The sequence below is a fragment of the Colossoma macropomum genome, unplaced genomic scaffold, assembly GCF_904425465.1.
Source record: "Colossoma macropomum unplaced genomic scaffold, Colossoma_macropomum, whole genome shotgun sequence".
NCBI classification, from domain to species: domain Eukaryota; kingdom Metazoa; phylum Chordata; class Actinopteri; order Characiformes; family Serrasalmidae; genus Colossoma; species Colossoma macropomum.
Window position 1 is genome coordinate 3758805 of NW_023494808.1, and position 19260 is coordinate 3778064.

General features: G+C 38.8%; 1 long non-coding RNA gene across 1 annotated transcript; it reads left to right on the forward strand.

The window, feature by feature from the left end:
- Nucleotides 1–12812: 12812 nt before the first annotated feature.
- Nucleotides 12813–16261, forward strand: LOC118798051. The gene is made up of 3 exons (XR_005005973.1): nucleotides 12813–12848; nucleotides 15111–15200; nucleotides 16177–16261. It is a non-coding gene; the product is annotated as an uncharacterized LOC118798051 (long non-coding RNA).
- Nucleotides 16262–19260: the final 2999 nt, after the last annotated feature.

A 19260-nucleotide genomic window follows, 5' to 3' on the forward strand; every position in this document is an offset into this window, starting at 1 on the left:
ATAGTACAATATCTTGAGAAATTATGCTTACTGTATTGTCTTAAAACAGCAGAAGGGCAGGCCAGAACAAGATCATGACATCTAGGTCTGCACACTAGCTCTGACTCCCAGTTCATCCTGTTCTAACGCATAAACAGAGTCAGCAGGCTAGTCACGCCCTTCAGAATAAAAGTCCTTAGCAGAATAAACCCATACATAATTACTGCAGAACACAAAACCTGGAATTAACACGAAACATATTTCTTGAAAATGCGACAATGTAACATTGGGTTTGTGAATCAGACACTCGTGGATAAAAATTAACCCAGAAGATTTATTCAAAGGGAGATGAGCAAGGTTTGGTATGCACTGACTAAACGATGGCAATACTTTGCAAAAGTCATGAACCAAACAGACTAGTGTACAAACAGAGTTCAACAGGTGGTGGTGGTGATTAGAATTCAGATGACTGTGTACTGCTAAGTGGTTTGTGATTGGTTGAAGAAGTCTCATGACTGACAGAGGGATTCTGGAAAATGGAGTCCTTGATGGAATGAGTGTCTGACTGAGAACCAGGAAGCATGACAGTGTACCAGAAAATCGCTTGTAAGTGGTACATATTTACCTATGAAATACTAGTCAGAAACTGTCCTGTAAAATAAAATAAATTAATTTACAAATAAATAAAAAGTGGGCATTCTGTGGGTAAACTGGACTTTCAGAATGAGGATGTTATTGGGTGAAGTGATTGTAATGACGTGACCTGAAATACATCACTACTGCCAAACTCCCTTCCTGCTCTCTGAAACCCAACAAACACACCACTGATCATGTTAAGACCCCAAAGACCCTTCTAAAGACACAGATAAAACATCAGGGAAAAAAGTTGGTTTTGGTCATTTTTCAAGCTGGATTACTTGCTTATGCTTTTAGTAAGTGAAATGTTAAATTCAGGCATATTGTGGATGCATATTGCAGTCACAAAAAGGTACATTCCATTGAGCAGTGCAAACAGCAGCTTGTCATGCAAACTGTGTGCAGCCCTGCCTACTTACTGATGAGGCACAGGATTTAAAAGGGGCCAACAAGCTCAAGAGGAAGAGAGGCAGAGAGTTCAGTCTTGAAGACATAGAGTTAATAAAAAAGGAATGAAGTTCATTCTCATCAAAAGATTCACTACAGTGATGAAATTCTTCTTCAGCAATAAAAAACAAAAGCAATACTGATCACACTTTAACATGTAATTAAAATATCAGCACAGAGTGCCTCATCATCAGAGTAAGGAGAGCCTGGCCACTTCCTATTACTCTCATCATATCAAAAACATGACAAAATCCTCATTGAGAGTCCTCATTGAAGAGGGGTGACTGAAGATACACAATTAATCCTGTTTGGTTGGCATTATTCCTACTGAGTGCTGATTGATTGGCTTTCCTGCTACTGAGTGCTGATCGGCTGGCAAGGTGATCATCATATTGGCTGACTAAAGCAGTTCATTCTCACTGACGTCAAGAACACACATAAGACTCTGTTAGAGCACTCAAAAATGTTGCACTGAAATTACATATAATATTCAATAATGTGTTAAATGCATTTTCTGGAAAAAAATGATTAGACATCCACAAACTATAATTTTGCACAGAACCACAACAGGAAGCCGTTCATTTAGACTCTCTCAGGAACACGCAGTAGAACTGGACAAACCCAGAAGATGTCACTGAGTAGCAGTTCTCCAAACTACATGTTCAGTGATATTATGCCCACACTAAAATGAAGTGATTTGCCTGTGGAATTAACTGTCATCCTAGAATATCTTACTTAAATGTTTTATGTAGGAAAATTAATGTATTGAATATTGGCTTGATGAAGACCTCTAATGGACCAAGGCTAAAATTTGTATCCCAAAAAAAAAGCCACTCTCACTGAAATGGCTTTGAATCTAAATGCATTTCCTAGCACTGAATAAACATTCCTAAAAATATAAAACTATGTTTATGATTCTAATAGTAAATTAAAACTTAGTAATATAAAGAAATGATCTTACCGTCCTTTAACGAGGCTCATCACCAGCGTCTTGATGGGAAATGGTGAGAACACAGGCAGCACTGATGTATTTTAAGTTACCTGTGGTTAACACTTCTCAAGAATAAGTTCTCATGTTCAATAAAAATACCCAGGCTCAATAACATGCTACTTCCTCCTACAGGAAGCATGTGACCTTCTCAGCTGCAGCAAAAGATGAGTTTCTCTTAAAACTCCTGCAAAGTTATGTACTAGTAAAACTATGACTTTTTTGTTTTTCATGTCTAATATTAAGGCTGTTTGTAAGGTCTTCTGTGCAGAGCATGTTCCAGCATAATTTATCCAGTTCCATCTTTTCTCTTGTCACTGCATGAAGTGTTTAGTATTTATCACGGGTGGGTTTTTCAGTACTGATCTCAGTACAGTATTAACAAGTTGATGACAATAAACTTGATCAGATCTGAAGAACAGAGTGAGATCTGGACCTGCTTTCTAAACGGTCATCAGCAGGACACGTTGTATTTTCTTTTGAATGATGATTTTCTCCTGATACTATACACTCTCAGAAGAAAAAAAAAGGCATTGAAATGTCACTGGTGTGGAGGCCCTCTTGTCTCTGGGGCGGTACCATCAAGGGTACAAGCAATGGCCAATAGACACCTGACCTTATCCTGCCACTCCAACTTACCTTGCCTGTAGTGGCTCTCAGGTCCTCCTGTCTTGTGGTGGCACCTCTACGTGCCTCCTCTGGAAAGGTAACTACTACCAGAGCTGAATCTCATGTTTACCTCCCTGGACAGCTCCAGTTTCTGCTCTCTGGATGGAACCACTTCCGGGTCCCAGGCTCCCATTTCTCCTTCTTGAGTTGCTTCAGTTCACGCTTCCTGGGCCACTCCAGTGCTTGACTCTGGCTCCATGCAGGGTTCCAGAGCCTGCTCCACACAGGGCTCCTGTTTCAGTCCTCCGGGAGCATCTTGGTGTCAGAGCCAGGTGCACTGAAATTAAACTAAACTGGTGGTAGATTTACAGGAACAGGGTTGGGCTCCTACTTATCAGCATAAACTATGTCCTGAAAACAAAGATCCCCTTTGAAAGTCAGTAACTATAGACAGCAATGATTCATTAAGTTAATCAGCCTATCAGACTCCAATTATCATGAGTTCTGTTCTAGAAGTAGAATATGTGCTACTGCTGCTGAGGTTCATCTCCTGCTTTCAGAGAAAATGACATCATTCACACCTAGACCTGGCCAGGCTAAAGTCATGACATACATGAATGTGCACTCTCAGTAACCTCAGACATGCTATGAGAGCCCCAGCAGCAGTAGCCAAGCTTGATACTACAAACAGGCCACAGGAACCTGCAGACACAAATTCACAAAAACGTACATATTCATTAGTTTAAATGTTATTAATGTAAAAGTTGTTCTTCAGACCACACGGTGCATCACAATATAGCATTTAGTAGACACTCTTATCCAGAGCGATTTTTCAGAACATTAGACATTTAATCTGTTCTCCATGGATGCTTCACTCTCAGGATGATGTGCTCTACACCACCGTTACACACAGCAGATCCAGACCTGTACAGGCTGCTGCTTCTGCTGACTCTGGCGCTGCTGATGTTCAGTATGCTACAGTCAGGATTCAAGATGAAGTGACCAGCACTGACCAGCAAAAGGAGCCCCAATATGCCAATGTTACAGTCCACCTCCACACTGCTGCCACTGGGTGAGTTTCACTGAGCTTTTATATAAAGATGGCCCGACAAATTTAAGGAAAGAGGAATTTCCTTAACAAAATGACAAAATGTCATTTTCTGTAAGCACCTTTATGGGATTCTCAATGTTACGTTACCACCAATCTAGCAGTCATGTGAAGTGTGCCTTCCATTTCCACTCATGGCTGTAGGTTGCCTGAGGCTTTAATTCACCCCTAACAGTTTTGGTTTTACATTGTTTTGAGGTTTGGTTTACAATAATATGCTGGTTTATAAAGGACTACTTTTTTTAATTGTATATTTGAAAAGTCTTTCTTCAAAGTTAAGGACTGATTTTCTATTGATCTCTTCAATAATAATGGAAAAAAAAAACAAAAAAAAACACCACACCACACATGATTTGTTAAATCTGATGAAATTTCATGTTTACTTAAATGGTAACCTTCACTTCACAATAAGGTAGGGATGAGCACAATATTGTGATGCAAAATACACAAAGAAAAGTGCTCCAAAATGCTTCTCAGTTTATTTGCTGCTTAGGAACAAGCAGGCAGAACCTTGTTTTAGGTGCAGCTGCTGTTTTGTCAGAAAAAAGGTCTCTGGACTGTTTGAATAATTCAGTTCTCATCTCAGCATCATCTGCTTTTAACTTTTAATCTAAAACCAGTTATTAGTACAGACCACACATTTCTAAAAATTTATAAATATATTTTATAAATCTAAATGGTAAATGATAATGGCTCTAATCGAAAGAAATGATCTTACGGTCCAGTGTTGAGGCTCATCATCAGCATCCAAATGCTGAGAACACAGGCAGCACTGAAGGATTAATTAGGTGTGGCCACTACCTAACTAAGTGCTTATGCACAATAAACATACCCAGGCCAAACCATGCTCCTTCCTCCTACAGGATGCATGTGACCTTCTTAGCTGCAACAAGAGATTCACTCGAAACTATCCAACACTATGTACAAGTAAATATGATTTTTTTCAATAATAGATATTTTTCCATGTGTAATATTAAAGTTTGTTGATGTATTTCCTGGAGATCACTGTCTGTTCCAGCATGCAGGACATTTTCCAATTCCACCATCAGTGCTGATCTCAGTACAGTGTTACCCAGCTGATAGAATAAATATGATCATTTGATCATCTGTATGAGATCTGAAATGATGTTTTTCTACAGATACTCTCACTAAGGAGTGACTATTCTTATACCCTAACCTTATACTGTAAAAAGATAGATAAATAAATAAATAAATAAAAAAAAAAAAAAGATTCTTAGCATTTATACCAATTCTGCAATTTTTCAGCAAACCACAGCAACACACACTGTGTTCAAAAGACAAGGCCTCATTTGATAGTCAGTAACTATAAGCAAATGTGTTTGCCAAGGTAACAGAGCCAGACAAAAGAAAGTCATCAGACTGCTATCACCATGATCAACACTAAAATTAGTGTCTGAAGACGATGCCATTTCCTGTGTAGCTACGAGATAAACCACAGCAGCTACACTTTTCACTACAAAGCAGACCACAGGGACATGCAGACACAAATTTACTTTCATAATGATTACTTAAAATGTACATATCTATTAGTTTATCAAATCCTGATTGCTATTAATCTCTTTTATCTGATACATTATGCCACTGGGGAGTCAGGTTGATACCTGTACTGCTGCTGTAAAAGATTTCAAGGTTTGACGTCTTAATTTATGAGGCTGTCTCTGTGTGAAAGGGTAAGACGGTAAGTGGCAGTAGATTCAGCATCAATGTCAAAGGCACTGGAACATTTGTGAGCCCGTCATTTAAATGCAAAAATTAGAAATGGCTTTCATGATCCATACAAAGTTCAGTACCACAGGACCACAAGTGTGCAAACAGTGTAATGGCACTGAGTGGACATAATGGTCAGTATTCCTTTTATAATAGCTTCAATGAGAGAACTGAAGTAGCTTGCTGCATTGCTCAATGCTCCACCTGTCTGTGTAACATGCGGGAAATCATCAGCTTCATAATCTTGAAATTGCTGTCCTGAGAATTATGGACGATTATCAGTCAGGGCAATCACACCTCGCAATCGTTGCTGAGATCGGACCACACTGCATGGCCTGACATATTTGGTAGATGGGCAATGTCAATTTACCTGGAAAAACAGTCAACCGCTAACAACATTAATTACTTTTGTTGACCTCACAGATAGCAGCAGTGACTCTCTCCCAGGGTCTATTTCATTAGGGAGTCATCACGAATGGTTGCTTTTGTGCAGGTGTAGTTGTCTGACAATTTGCACTGTTCTGAATGCACTGCAGGATGTCTTTGCAAGTGTCTGGCCACCGAACTCTCTGCTTGGCACATTTATAACACTTGACGATCCCCATGTGACCTTTGTGAAGTCGCTAAATGACCTCTGCCCTTAAGTTTCCTGGGAATGACTATTCAGCTCCTTTAAGCTAACAGGTCATGAGAGGTTGAAAGTGACTGCTTTAGCACATGTGTGTTGAGGCTTTCAGGCACCTGTGATACATACTTCAGCCAGCTCTTGTGTACATATGATTTTACAGTGCATATCTCAGGGTCATTCTTTATGTGCTCTTTGACTTCATCAAGACAAGAGCCAAAGGTGTGCCAAGCTACATGTGTGGCGTTTTCTAAGGCTGCAGTTTCATCAGTCATTTCAGCTGTCAGGTGCTAGGCCATAGAAGAATGCCTTGAAAGTCTTTCAACTGCAATGAGCTACTTACCTAGAACATACTTGGCGATTGCACTGAATCTCTTCAAGTGGCACTGCATCAATGTCCTTGAAGATGATGACGACTGGAACCAATGACTTGTGGTCAGTTTGGACTGAAAAACCATCCAAGCTGTACAGATATTTTGCAGCCTTTACACATGTCCAGACCACTGCCCAGCACTCCTTCACCTCAAGAATTGGAGGTGTGTTTGTCTTTAAAGGGATTTCTCTTCATTGAGTTTTAACCCAGCATTCTGAAGTGTCTTCAGTACTCTCTAAAGGCACTTTTCCATGCTCCTCAGGTGTCTCGCCACATACATTCATGTCATCCATCTTCAAGGTCTTTCAGGAAGTTATTCAATGTCTCACCAGAAAATCTCAGGTGCACACGTGGTGCCAAGAATGGAAGGTGAGTAAAAAAAGTACCTCTTAATGGGATTAAAATGTTTGTGGGCTTAGTATATTTTGTCCAAGGGGATCTGCCAGAACCTACTGGCAGCATTCAGCAGTGCAAGGAACCTTGAGCCTGCCACCTAGGGCAAAATGTCATCCACACTGGGCAGAAATGTACTTTCCACTCTTTACTGCTTGGTTCAGGTCCAACAAAAAAATTGGAGCTGGATGGAAGACAAGTAGCTGGATAGGAGCTGGACGGAAGACGAAAAAGTGAGCTTTTTTTGTACTACACTTAATTTGAAATAGTTGCAGTTCTCACAATCTAAGATCTTATGCCAGATTTAAGAAAATCTGAGCCAGCTTGGTAAAGGCCTGACCAGGTTTTTTTTTACTCTGTAAATATGATTTTTCTTAATTTCCAACACAGAGAATATAACATTAACCTTTCTAACTCAGCTTGACTCCACACTTTTATTTGATGCACTAGTTTGGGAGACAGAGCAACAGCATTTAGTGGCTTGTGAGCCAATGGCTACACTCAAAGGCGGAGTTTCAGTTTGTGAGGTCAGTTCCCATACTGAACAAACTTAGTGTTAAAATTATCACCACTAGAAAAAATGTCAAAGTTCTTTTAGGGAGAGTGATGATTAAATATGATATTAAGGTAATATACAAACAATGTTATTACAGTGTATGAGAGGTTTGTGCACTAGATGTGTATCATTTTGTTTATTTTTGGCCAGTGTCAATAGTTAAAAAACACACACACACACACACACACACACACACACACACACACACACACACACACACAAATATTACATGATCTTGATAGTTTTGGCTAGTTAACCACAAACAGCATTTTATAATCAAATCTACATGGACTTCTACCAGATTTGAGTTTGATCGTACAGATACTCCAAAGATGAAACTGATAAGAAAACTGTTGGTGAAATATGCACACACTAATTTGTGAGTACATCTGACCAGAGAGAGAGAGAGAGAGAGAGAGAGAGAGAGAGAGAGAGAGAGAGAGAGAGAGAGAGAGAGAGAGAGATATGTCAGGTCTAGGTCTTTAAAGGGAAATTCCCTCGATCCTACAATGTCTGTACAATGTTAATGATGGCAAAATGATGCCTTTGACATCATGAACATTCTGACTTGGTAGGTTTTTTTCTAGAACCACCACTCTGAATGACTTTTCCAATCTTAAGTGTTTAATTATGCAGAAAATTAACAAAATTCATGGAATTTCCCTTTTTAGGTTTCTGTGAAATGAGGAAGTCCTGAAAGCTCTTGTGATAAACTCAGTTTTGTTTCATTTGTAAGGACACTTTGTCATGTGTAAACTAATCTGTATGAGAGTTTAATTTCAGTTTAAACATGACTATCATAATCATCATGATCGTCTTCTCATCTGGTGAGTTTTATTTTTCAGTTTGTGTGTTAAATTTTGTTAAATTGAGATTATGTGTTACAAACTCAGTAACATACAACAGTGGTTTAGTTCAGTGCCAAAGAAGCAACTGGACATTTTCTCCTCTCGTTTTCTTCATCACTGCTGATATTATCTCAGTAAGATGTTTGTGTAGTTTTTGTAGTCAGTCATTCATAATCTCAGGCTTGTTAAACCAAAAGCTTTTACAAAGATTTTACAGGGTTTTCAGTGAGAATCTCCACTTACTTTTCATCTCGTATCTCTTTACCAGCTGCGTAAGTTAGACCTCAGGCGTTCATTAATCTCTAATACAACTCCTTTTTTTACAGCTGGAATCAGTGCTGTAACTACTGTAACTGGACACAGAGGACAGTCAGTTCAGATTAAATGCCCCTATGATTCTGGATATGAGACCTACATAAAGTATCTCTGCAGAGGAGAATGTTCTACTTGGGGAACTAAAGACATTCCTGTTCAGTCTGGATCTGCTAAAGATCAGAGATTCTCTCTGGATGATGACACAGCAGCCAGAGTCTTCACCATCACCATCACTGATCTGAGAGAAGAGGATGCAGGAACATACTGGTGTGGGATACAGAGGTCTCTTCTAATTCCTGATGTTTACACAGAGATTCTATTACTTGTTGAACACGGTGAGACTGATTTCAGCACTTCTACACCCTCAAAGCAGAAATGCTGATAAAATCAATTATGCATTTAAAATTGTCCAGTAAGAAGAAAACAATATTCAAACTAATTTTACACTGCGTCATTTCCATTTTCCTCTGTTCTCCTCAAACTCTTCTGTTGTCTCTTCCACATATTATCCTCCTTTATCAGTGGAGACACAAACCACACATCCGCCTCCTCTTCAACTACAGGTATGTGTTCTTTATCTCAGTCTGTAAATGCACACAATAGATTAAGAATTCCAGTTGTGCTTCATTGATAAACCAAGACAATTTAGTCGTTTTTATACATGTCAGAATTGTTTACGGAAACATTTTTATCCATTGAACAATGGAACAAAAAAGACAATTAACATGATTCCTCTTAACTAAAAGCAAGGCATGGCAAATTTATTTAAATACAGTGAGTAAATATTCAGACACTTGTTTTTGTTTTGTAATGTAGATCATTTTTAAACATTTTTAAGTACAAATTCAAGACATTAATTAGAATAAAATAAGGTTTAAAAACAAATCAACAGGGAATCGCATAACTCGTCATCTCTGATATTAATCAGTTCTTGAAGCACAGTGCTAAAATTTAGCAAAAGCAGTTCATTAAATTTAGGATAAACAGTGCTTTTCTCAATAATGTATGCATTCTTGGATGAACCCTCTGAGATGAAGGAAGTGCAAACAGAAATTGCTCTCATGTAAAGGGCATGGGAAAAAAAGAAGTGGAAAAGGATCTTCTAGTCCAGTTATTTCACAATAATGCTGTGCCAGCACCCTGTCTGAAGGCCAAACCTCTGAAACTGTGCACAATATTTTATTATATTGGACTTACATTTTAAGGAACAAGAAAAAGTAATGTTCTAAACATGATCAACTTGTCAGTGATATTCAATACCGTGTTACTCTATTTAGTCCTGCAACTGCACCTACAGTACTGTGAAAAAGTATTTGCCCCTCACCCGACGACTTCTATTGTTGCTAATTTGTCATATTTAAATGTTTCAGATCATCAAACTAATTTTATAAGATAAAAACACGCTTAAAAGCAGAATGCATTTTTAAAATTATCAATCCATTTATTGAAGATAAAATATATTCAAAACATGTATACATCACCTGTGTGAAAAAGTAATTGTCCCCTAAACCTAATAACCGGTTGTGCCATCCTTCACAGTAACAACTGCAATCAAACGTTTGCAATAACTTGTGATGAGACCATCACTGTGATGGAGGTTTTGCCCACTCCTCTTTGCAGAGTTGTTCTAATTCAGGTATATTAGAGGATTTTTGAGCATGAGCTACGAGTTTAAGGTCTTGCCACGGCATCTCAATGGGACTCAAGTCAGGACTTTGACTTGGCTACTCCAAAACCTCAATATTGTTTGTTTTGAGCCATTGAGAGGTGGACTTGCTTGTGTGCTTCAGATCATTATCCAGCTGCATAACCCATCTGCACTTGAGCTTTAGGTCACAAACTGATAGGCGGATATTCTCCTTTAGGATTTTTGATAGAGAGCAGAATTCACGGTTCCCTTAATTATGATAAGTCGTCCAGGTCCTGCAGAAGCAAACCACCACCACCACCAATATTTTCACAGAACTAACTGAAGATGATGAAATCTTCTTTGAAGCATAATTAGTTTGTTTAACCCTTCCTGGATCAGGGCCTTGCCGTGGCAGAAGGGCTTTTGTGGTCTAGGGATCTTCAGAGCTATGGAACCATATGTTTCTTCACACTCGAGTGAAGAGAGGTGCTGAACTGTCAACCGATCACCATATGGTGGTCAGTTGGATCACGTAGCAGAGCAGACTGATGGTCAGAACCAGTAGGTTCAAGTGAATAGTGAGGATGTGCTGGATATGACTGTCAGAGGCCCCCATTTGGAATGATTTTAACTCTCACCTACAGAAGAGAAGAGCTTTCTCATGTTCCGGAGGAGGTAAGGGACAAGAAGTCTGAATGGACACTGTTCAAAACCTCCATTGTGGAGGCTTCTGGCATGTCCATTTCCCTGGTGGAGGTCACTGTGGTGGTTAGCAAGCTCCTCAGTGGCAAGGAACCAGGGGTGGATGAGATTGTCTGGAAATGCTTAAGGCTCTGGATATTGTGGGGCTGTCATGGCTGACACACCTCTGCAATACTACATGAACCTGGGGAACTGTACCCTTGGACTGACAGACCGGGGTGGTGGTCCCTATTTCTAAGAAAGGGGCCCAGAGCGTGTTGGCAAACTACCAGGGTATCACACTGTTCAGCCTTCCTGGGAAAGTATATGCCAAAGTGCTGGAAAGGAGACCGATAATGAACCTAAGATTGAGGATGAACAATGCAGATTCTGTCCTAGCCGTGGAGCAATGGACCATCTTTTCACAACAATCTGTGAGGGGGCATGGGAGTTTTCCAACCCAGTGTACATATGTTTTGTGAACTTGGAGAAGGCTTATGACCGTGTTCCTCCAGATATCCTGAGGAAGGTCCTCCAGTAGTATGGGGTGCCAGGGCTAATACTCTGGGACATTCAACCTCTGTACTCTCAGAGTGAGAGAGTGTTTGTATACTCATGCATTAAATCAGGTTTTTTCAGTGTTAGCGTTGGACTCGGTCAAGGTTGTGCCTTGTCTTCAACTCCTGTTCATGATATTCATGGACAGGGTGTGACGGCATAGCCAAGGTCAGGAGGGCATTATGTGTTGAGGCTGGAAGGTGGCGTCTCTGCTATTTGCAGATGATGTTCTTTTGGCTGGATCACATAGATGCCTCTAGTGCTCACTGGAGTGGTTTGCAGCTGAGTGTGAAGCGATTGGTATGCGAATCAGCACCTCCAAGTCTGAATCCATGGTCCTAGCCCAGAAATGGATGGCATGCCCACTCCAGGTAAGGGTAAAAGGACCTGCCTCAGGTCGAGGAGTTTGAGTATTTTGGGATCGTGTTCACGAGTGATGGGAAGAGGGATCGTGAGATCGGCCGCAGGCTGGGACAGGCGGCAGCACTAATGCAGTACTACCGGACTGTAGTGGTGAAGAGGGAGCTGAGCCATAAGGCAAAGCTCTCTGTTTACCGGTCTACATCCCAACTCTCACCTATGGTCATGAGCTGTGGGTGATGACCAAAAGAAAGAGATCGCAAATACAAGCGGCAGAAATGAGTTGTCTTCACAGAGTGGTAGGCTACACTATACTTGATAGGGTGAGGAGCTTGGTCATCTGGGAAGAGCTTGGAGTATAGCCTCTACTTCTCTGCATTGAGAGGAGCCAGTCTGGAGACAGGTGGTTCGGCCACTTGATCCAGATGACCCCTGAATGCCTCCCGGTGGGGGTGTACCAGGCACGGCCTACTGGGATGAGACCCCAGGGTTGTCCTAGAAACTGCTGAAGGGATTATATTTCCAATTTGGGCTGGGAGTGGCTTGGGGTCCCCTGAAATGAGCAGGAGGAAGTTGCAGTGGACAGGGTCATCTGGGATTCTCTGCTCTCCCAGCTGCCTCCGTGACCCTATCTGGATTAGGCGGTTAATGATAAGTTTGTTTAAATCTGTTTATTTAGGTGTCATTTCAAAATATGCAATGCTAAAAGTAATTTATGCACAACTCAAACTAAGAACATCATGAACTGAACATTAACTTTTTTGAATGGAAATCTGCATAAACGAGCTTCTATCAAGTGGCAGCTGCCACAAAATGAACACTAATAAATGGTGTTGAGTTTAAATGTGTTCTTATTGTGTCTCCAGTAAAAAGAAAATTATCATATTCAAACTAATTTTACACTCATTTTCATTGTGCTCTGTTCTCCTCAAACTCTTCTGTTGTCCTTCACATATTCTCCTCCTTCAACAGTGGAGACACAAACCACATGCCTGCCTCCTCTCTCAACTACAGGTATGTGTTCTTTATCTCAGTATGTAAATGTGCACAATGTATTAAGGTTTCCAGTTGTGCTTCATTGATAAATGAAACAAAAGGTAGATATAATTTAGTGTTGCTGATTTCACAGATTTTTTTTTCCCCCCAGAAATGTTCTATTTGTTGCATTGTTAAATGAGTAATGTATACTAATTTAACAATGGAACAAATAGAAAATTCACATTAAAATGTTCTTAACTAGAAGAAAAGCATTGCAGGTTTATTTATGTACAGTTAGAGGAAATATCAGAACACCATTTGCTCTTTATTGTACTTCAAGAACATTCATCCACTTCAAATTTAAATGTGTCTTGACTTCGTACTACAAAGATGGGTTTAAAAACAAAACTGACAGGGAATCTCATGACTCACTGATCCTATATAGCTAATCTGCTGGCTAAAGTTTGAGTTTTTGTAATTGCGAGTCTAACTGAGAGACCTTTGTAACTTTGGGGAATTGAAGATGGTTTACCAAGAGGAATAGACCAAAATTGAACCACGATACTTTGAAAAGCTAATTACTTCTCACTATAAAAGTTCTCAAAAGCTGTAACTGCCAACAACAGCTTTGAAACAAAGTATTCATGTTATTAATTAAACTTGTTGATGTTGGTTTCTGATGAAGAAGGCATAGGCATAAGTCAAGAGACATTGTGTGTAAAACTGAAGTAGACATAGGCAGTAGAAGTATAATTGATAAATTATTTAATTAATTAATTAGTAAATGAATTAATAAATAAATGAATGAATGAATCAATCAATCAATCAATCAATCAATCAATCAATGAGAGCAGTCTTCAGCCTACACAGCCTGCTGAAGAAGTAGGATGTTAATGTGACTTCAACAAAATGAAGATTCTGAGGGTCGCAAGCAAGTGGCACCCAACTGGATGGCTATAGTTGTGAATAAAAGCGGTGGGAATTTGGCTTTCCTAATTATTATTTCTTACTTCCATTATATGACACTTTGCGATCAATATGCTAGTTCATATCTATTGTCTGTCATATCCAAATACAGAACTTGTAGCTTTCTACAGAGCAAAACGTAGTGGTCAAGTAAGTCTAATGGCCAAGCCACATCTGATCTGAGGTCAGCTGAAAATCAGCCTCTCTGGTTTGTTAGTTTCCTGACTGTTTCCACATTGAATCTCATAAAACCATCCTGGAACTGCAACTACAGAGGACTATACCTCAGTGAACTTGGGCTAGTTTCAACCACACTCACAATCTCACTTAAATAAATATACAGAGAGAGTAAGAGCTGTGTTACAGGACAGCAGAGAGGTGGACCCAAGTGCAGAGAGAAAAGCCCATGAGAAAGGGTCTTAAAAGAATTAAGTGAGGTGATGGAGTGTGAATCGAGTGATTTTGCATGTTGGGGTTGAGGTGGCTCAGAGCCAGGCTTGAACTGCCGATGTACTGATTGGCAGTCTGAGGAGTTACCCCTGTGGAAGCACAAGCAAAAATGGGAAAGACACGCTGAAAAGCTGAAAGCAGCGTGCTCAAACAAAGGCTGAGATAGAAAAAGTGAAATAACTATCAGAAAACAAAAGACACTCCCTCTGTGATTATGAGAGGAAGGTCAGCTTTGTATTTTGCCTGTTTGCTCTTTGTGGAGCAAACACTTGTATGACTTGGAACCATTTCTTGTTTAAGCCTTCTTTTTGGCTTTTAAATATTTTGTGAGCAATTTCTCTTTTCTTTTTGGTTTTCTTTTTTTTTGTTTTTTTTTTTCTTCTTCATTTAAATACCTACCTGGGCTAAATACCATACCAGTCACTCCTCTACAAAAGAGTGACAAAGAGCTGCTGTTTGCCACAGCCTTAAGTTGAAGAGTCCACAGGTGTGCCAGGTTGGGCCTAATTAGCCCGATGGCTTCTGGGAATTGAAGTTTCCTGTGGCACCTCGCTAACATCGCCCTCTGCTGGCAGCCGGCAGCACAGACTGGGCCCTTACAAGCTGTTGTTTTCACATGTATATAGTATTCATTGTAATTTTAATAAATTATTTTGCTTGTTGATACTACTAGCATGTGTTTGATGACACTGTGTATGCACATCAGCTCTGGTAGCTTTGAAAGGTATCAGAAAAGTCTACCAGATAAATAAAAAAATCTAGGAAAACTATGAGAATCTTACTCAGAATAAAAAACAGATTTATTTACATAACTAGGTTATTTTTTATTTAGGCTAGAAAGTATAAATTAATTACACTTCTGTTTTTTTTTCCATCTTTCAGAAACATCTGATGACAGTAATGTCTCCCATCCTACTCCAACAATTTCTGTTAGTACCTCAGTGGATTCCACACAACTGCCTCCTTCTTCAGGTACAAAAAAGTTCAGATAATATAAACAGTATTTCTTTCCTCTCTATCTCATCTTAAGTATATTTTATATTTATATCTTTTATTTCTTTTTTATATCTTTGCTTCTGAAGAGTATCAACATGAGATGTAAACAATAGAGAAACATTTACAAACAGAAATGTGATACATGACAGTTTTTGACAGGTTCATGTAATTAATATATGCTTCTTCAAGACTATATATGTATAGTCTATACTGTATATAGAAAGAGAGAAAGAACTACAATTAGAGTGTCAGATATCTCTTCTGCTCTGGTGCTGAAACACCATTTTACAGGATGCAGTGACTAGTGAAAAAAATTATGCAATGCTTTAGGATTTCATAGATATTTGGAACGTAATGTAATTAATGTTGTTTGCATGTAATTAACATATGTTTCTTGCAGACTACATTATACATATATATATATATATATATATATATATATATATATACATATATATATATATATATATGTATATATATATGTATATACTTACTACAATCAATCTAAATCTAGTTCTTTCTCTCTTTCTTTTTGTTCTTCTATTTTATTCTCCCATTATGACTGTATATCCAAAATGTTTTGTAAAAAATGAAAAAAAAATAATTTCAAAATTCTTAACATGTTAGGCAGCTAATGTAACACCATTTTTTCCCATTGTTTTGGACCACTTCTGTTGGTTTGTTTACTATGGAATTTTAACACAAGGCAAATGATAATTATGCAAGAATATAAAAAAAAAAACAACAAAAATGGAGATTTTTTATTCTTTACATTTTATTTATTGTTATATTATTTTATTTTATTTTGTTCCTTGAAAGAAAGGATACTGAACCACATTAAATGTTTTATTTTCCAAATATTTTATATCCTTGGTGTCTTTTTTGCTTTTATTCCTTCAAAGTGCCCTGCAGAGGTGATTAATGTTTAACTGAATTGAATCTTGGCTTCCAGGTTTCATCACTCTGTATGTGTGTGTTTCACTGCTGGTCTCTGGAATCGGTCTCATTGTTCTAGTGCTGTTCTGCACACGATGGAACAATATAAGTACATTACCAGATCATAAAGACACACACACACACACACACAAATATCATTAAACATAACCAATAAAAACAAACAAAAAAAATCCAATGCTTTTCCTATTACCTTTTCAGATGCTCCTAGCTCGATAATACCACAGAGGGATTCCAGAAGACTAGAGGTCGTGAATGACACATGACTCTTTTATTTTGAAGATACTATCATCGCTGCTCTGGAATTTATATTGTGTTTCTTTATATAGGATAGAACCAACAATGAAAACCATCCACTTGAAAATGACTACTCCATAATAATCAATCCGCTCTACCAGAGTGGGAACCCCAACACCAGCCAGTCAGCCTCAGTTTGTCAGAGTGTTAATACCAGCATCCAACAATCTGATGTACTCTTTAAGAGTGTAACACGCAGCAGCAACCAATCAGATCCAGTCTACCAGAGTGTAAACCCAAACACAAAAAAGTCAAAATTAGCCAAGCTGAATGTACATCCCAATACTGGCCAATCAGACTCAGTCTATCGGAATCTAAACCGAGATACTGACCAGACAGATTCAGTCTACCAGATCATGAACCCCAAAACCAACCAACCAGATTCAGTCCAGCAAAGACTAGATCGCAGCACCAGCCAGTCTGATTCAGTCTACCAGAGCATGAACCCCATCAGCATCCAATTAGATTCAGTCTACCAGTGCACAAATCCCAAAACCAGCCAATCAGATTCAGTCTACCAGTGCATGAATCCCCAAATCAGCCAACCAGATTCAGTCTACCAAAGCATGAATCCCAACACCAGTCAATCAGATTCAGTCTACCAGAGCCTAAACCTCAACACCAACCAATCAGATTCAGTTTACCAGAGTCTAAACCCCAACAAATGAGGAGAAAGTCTCCTCATTTACATCGTTAACACGTGAGGTTTCACATATCAGATCAAAACAAGTGGGTGATAGAAGGAAAAATCCTGTTTTTCACTGTTTACTTACTAGCTACTGCAGTAAGCTTAATAGAACACATTTTCAGATGTTTTGTTTTGAAATTTCAGAGAAAGCTACATTCATACAATTTGGACTGTAAAACCATCCAAGCTGTACAGATATTTTGCAACCTTTACACATGTCCAGACCACTGCCCAGCACTCCTTCAATTTGTGCATATCTGGTCTTTGCACCTGTCAAGTGCTTCAGATATCATTTCCTTGACATTTGCAAAAGCCTGCTCTTGTGCTGGGCCCCACATATGTATCTGCCATCAGTAGGTCAAGTGGGTGTGTCACATCTGCCAGACTGGGTAACAAGCAATTTAAGCACCATGCACCATGTCCAAGACTGGTTTCAATTCAGGGTGTTCTGTGGCACCAGGAATTGGAGCTGTGTTTGTCTTAAAAGATATTTCTCTTCATTGAACTTCAAAAGTATTCTGAAGTATACAATTATGTTATCCATGCAAGCTGCTGTGCCATCAAGGTCTTTCAGGAAGTTAGTCATGTCTCACCGGACAGCCTCAGGTGCACTAGTGGTGCCAAGAAGGGAAGGTGATGAAAAAATACCCCTCAAAAGATGAGAAGCAACAAAATGACATTTTTGCATATAATATATATTGATGAACAGTAAAATTGCTTATAACAACTGTCACAGCATGTATTCACAGCTCAAATTAAGAATTATAAAGCAAAAAATAAATAAATAAAATAAAAGGTTGGCACATTTTAATGCTGTGACAGTTCTGCTGAGGGAAATAACGTAAGGCAAAGATTCCAAAGTTCCCACTGGCGCCTCTAATGTCAGGAGTTGGGTTCTGCTGTTTAAAAACTTAATTTTTCAAAATTAATTAATTAAAATTAACACACACACACACACACACACACACATATACACCCCCCACACACACACATTATTTATTATTTCAATCTTAACCATTTAATTATGCAGAAAATGTTAAAAAATTCATCATACATGCACAACATAAAAAGGGGAGGTTACATTCAGATTTCTATACTGATTGGAGCTTTACCATATTAGAAAAGTGGTACAGTGAATTATCCAAATACTTTCATTAAAATACTTGAGAGATCTGACCCAATATAAACCAGAACATTTTCCCAAATACTATGGAAGTACATAGTAGACAGGTCAAGTAGTCTAGTTTTACATGTTCAAAAACAAATCTGTGCCAACTTGCTAGAGTAATTTATCTGTTATCCAATGTAATAAAACACATTTTCTGAAAACAATTTTAAAACATTGCAGAGTTTTCTAGGCTTGTCAGCAATATGATCATTTTATAACCCAAGCAATAAACACAAGGGGTCCACCCTTACAGCAGTTCTGAAAATCTTGTACAGTTCCTGTGACATCTTAGCCTAGAATTGTTTAATTCTATGACATGATTACAAACAATGAATAGACTATCTGTCTCTACTTTACATTTCGGACACATGGCAGAGACACTCTCTATGGAGATCTGTGCCATGTGTCTTCTTCTTATTCTTCTAAGCTGCTTATCCTTCTGGCTCGCGGGGGGAGCTGGAGCCTATACCAGCAGTCATTGGGTGGAAGGCAGGATACACCCAGGAAAGGTCACCAGTCCATTTCAGGGCAGACAGACAGACATATACATTATCTTTGCCATCTGTGTTTTAACTGAAGATTTAAACTGAATGGCTTTTGCTTCGTTATCTATGCTGATAGATTTTGCATTCTTCTGTACCTTTACCACACATCTTTCTCTACCTATAATATAATGCAAAAGAAATTATATATCCAGTTTGAACAGAAAAACATTTCTAGGACTGTATCATACTTGATACAAACATGTTTTTTGTGCAGGATAAACTGTGCAAACAGACAAGTCTGACCTGACAGGTTTGACCTTTCTAACTCGGCTTGACTCCTCACTTTAATTTGATGCACTTTATCAAATGCACTTTCAGTTAGGAGCCAGAACAACAGCATTTAGTGGCTTGTGAGCCAATGGCTACACTTGTAGGTAGAGTTTG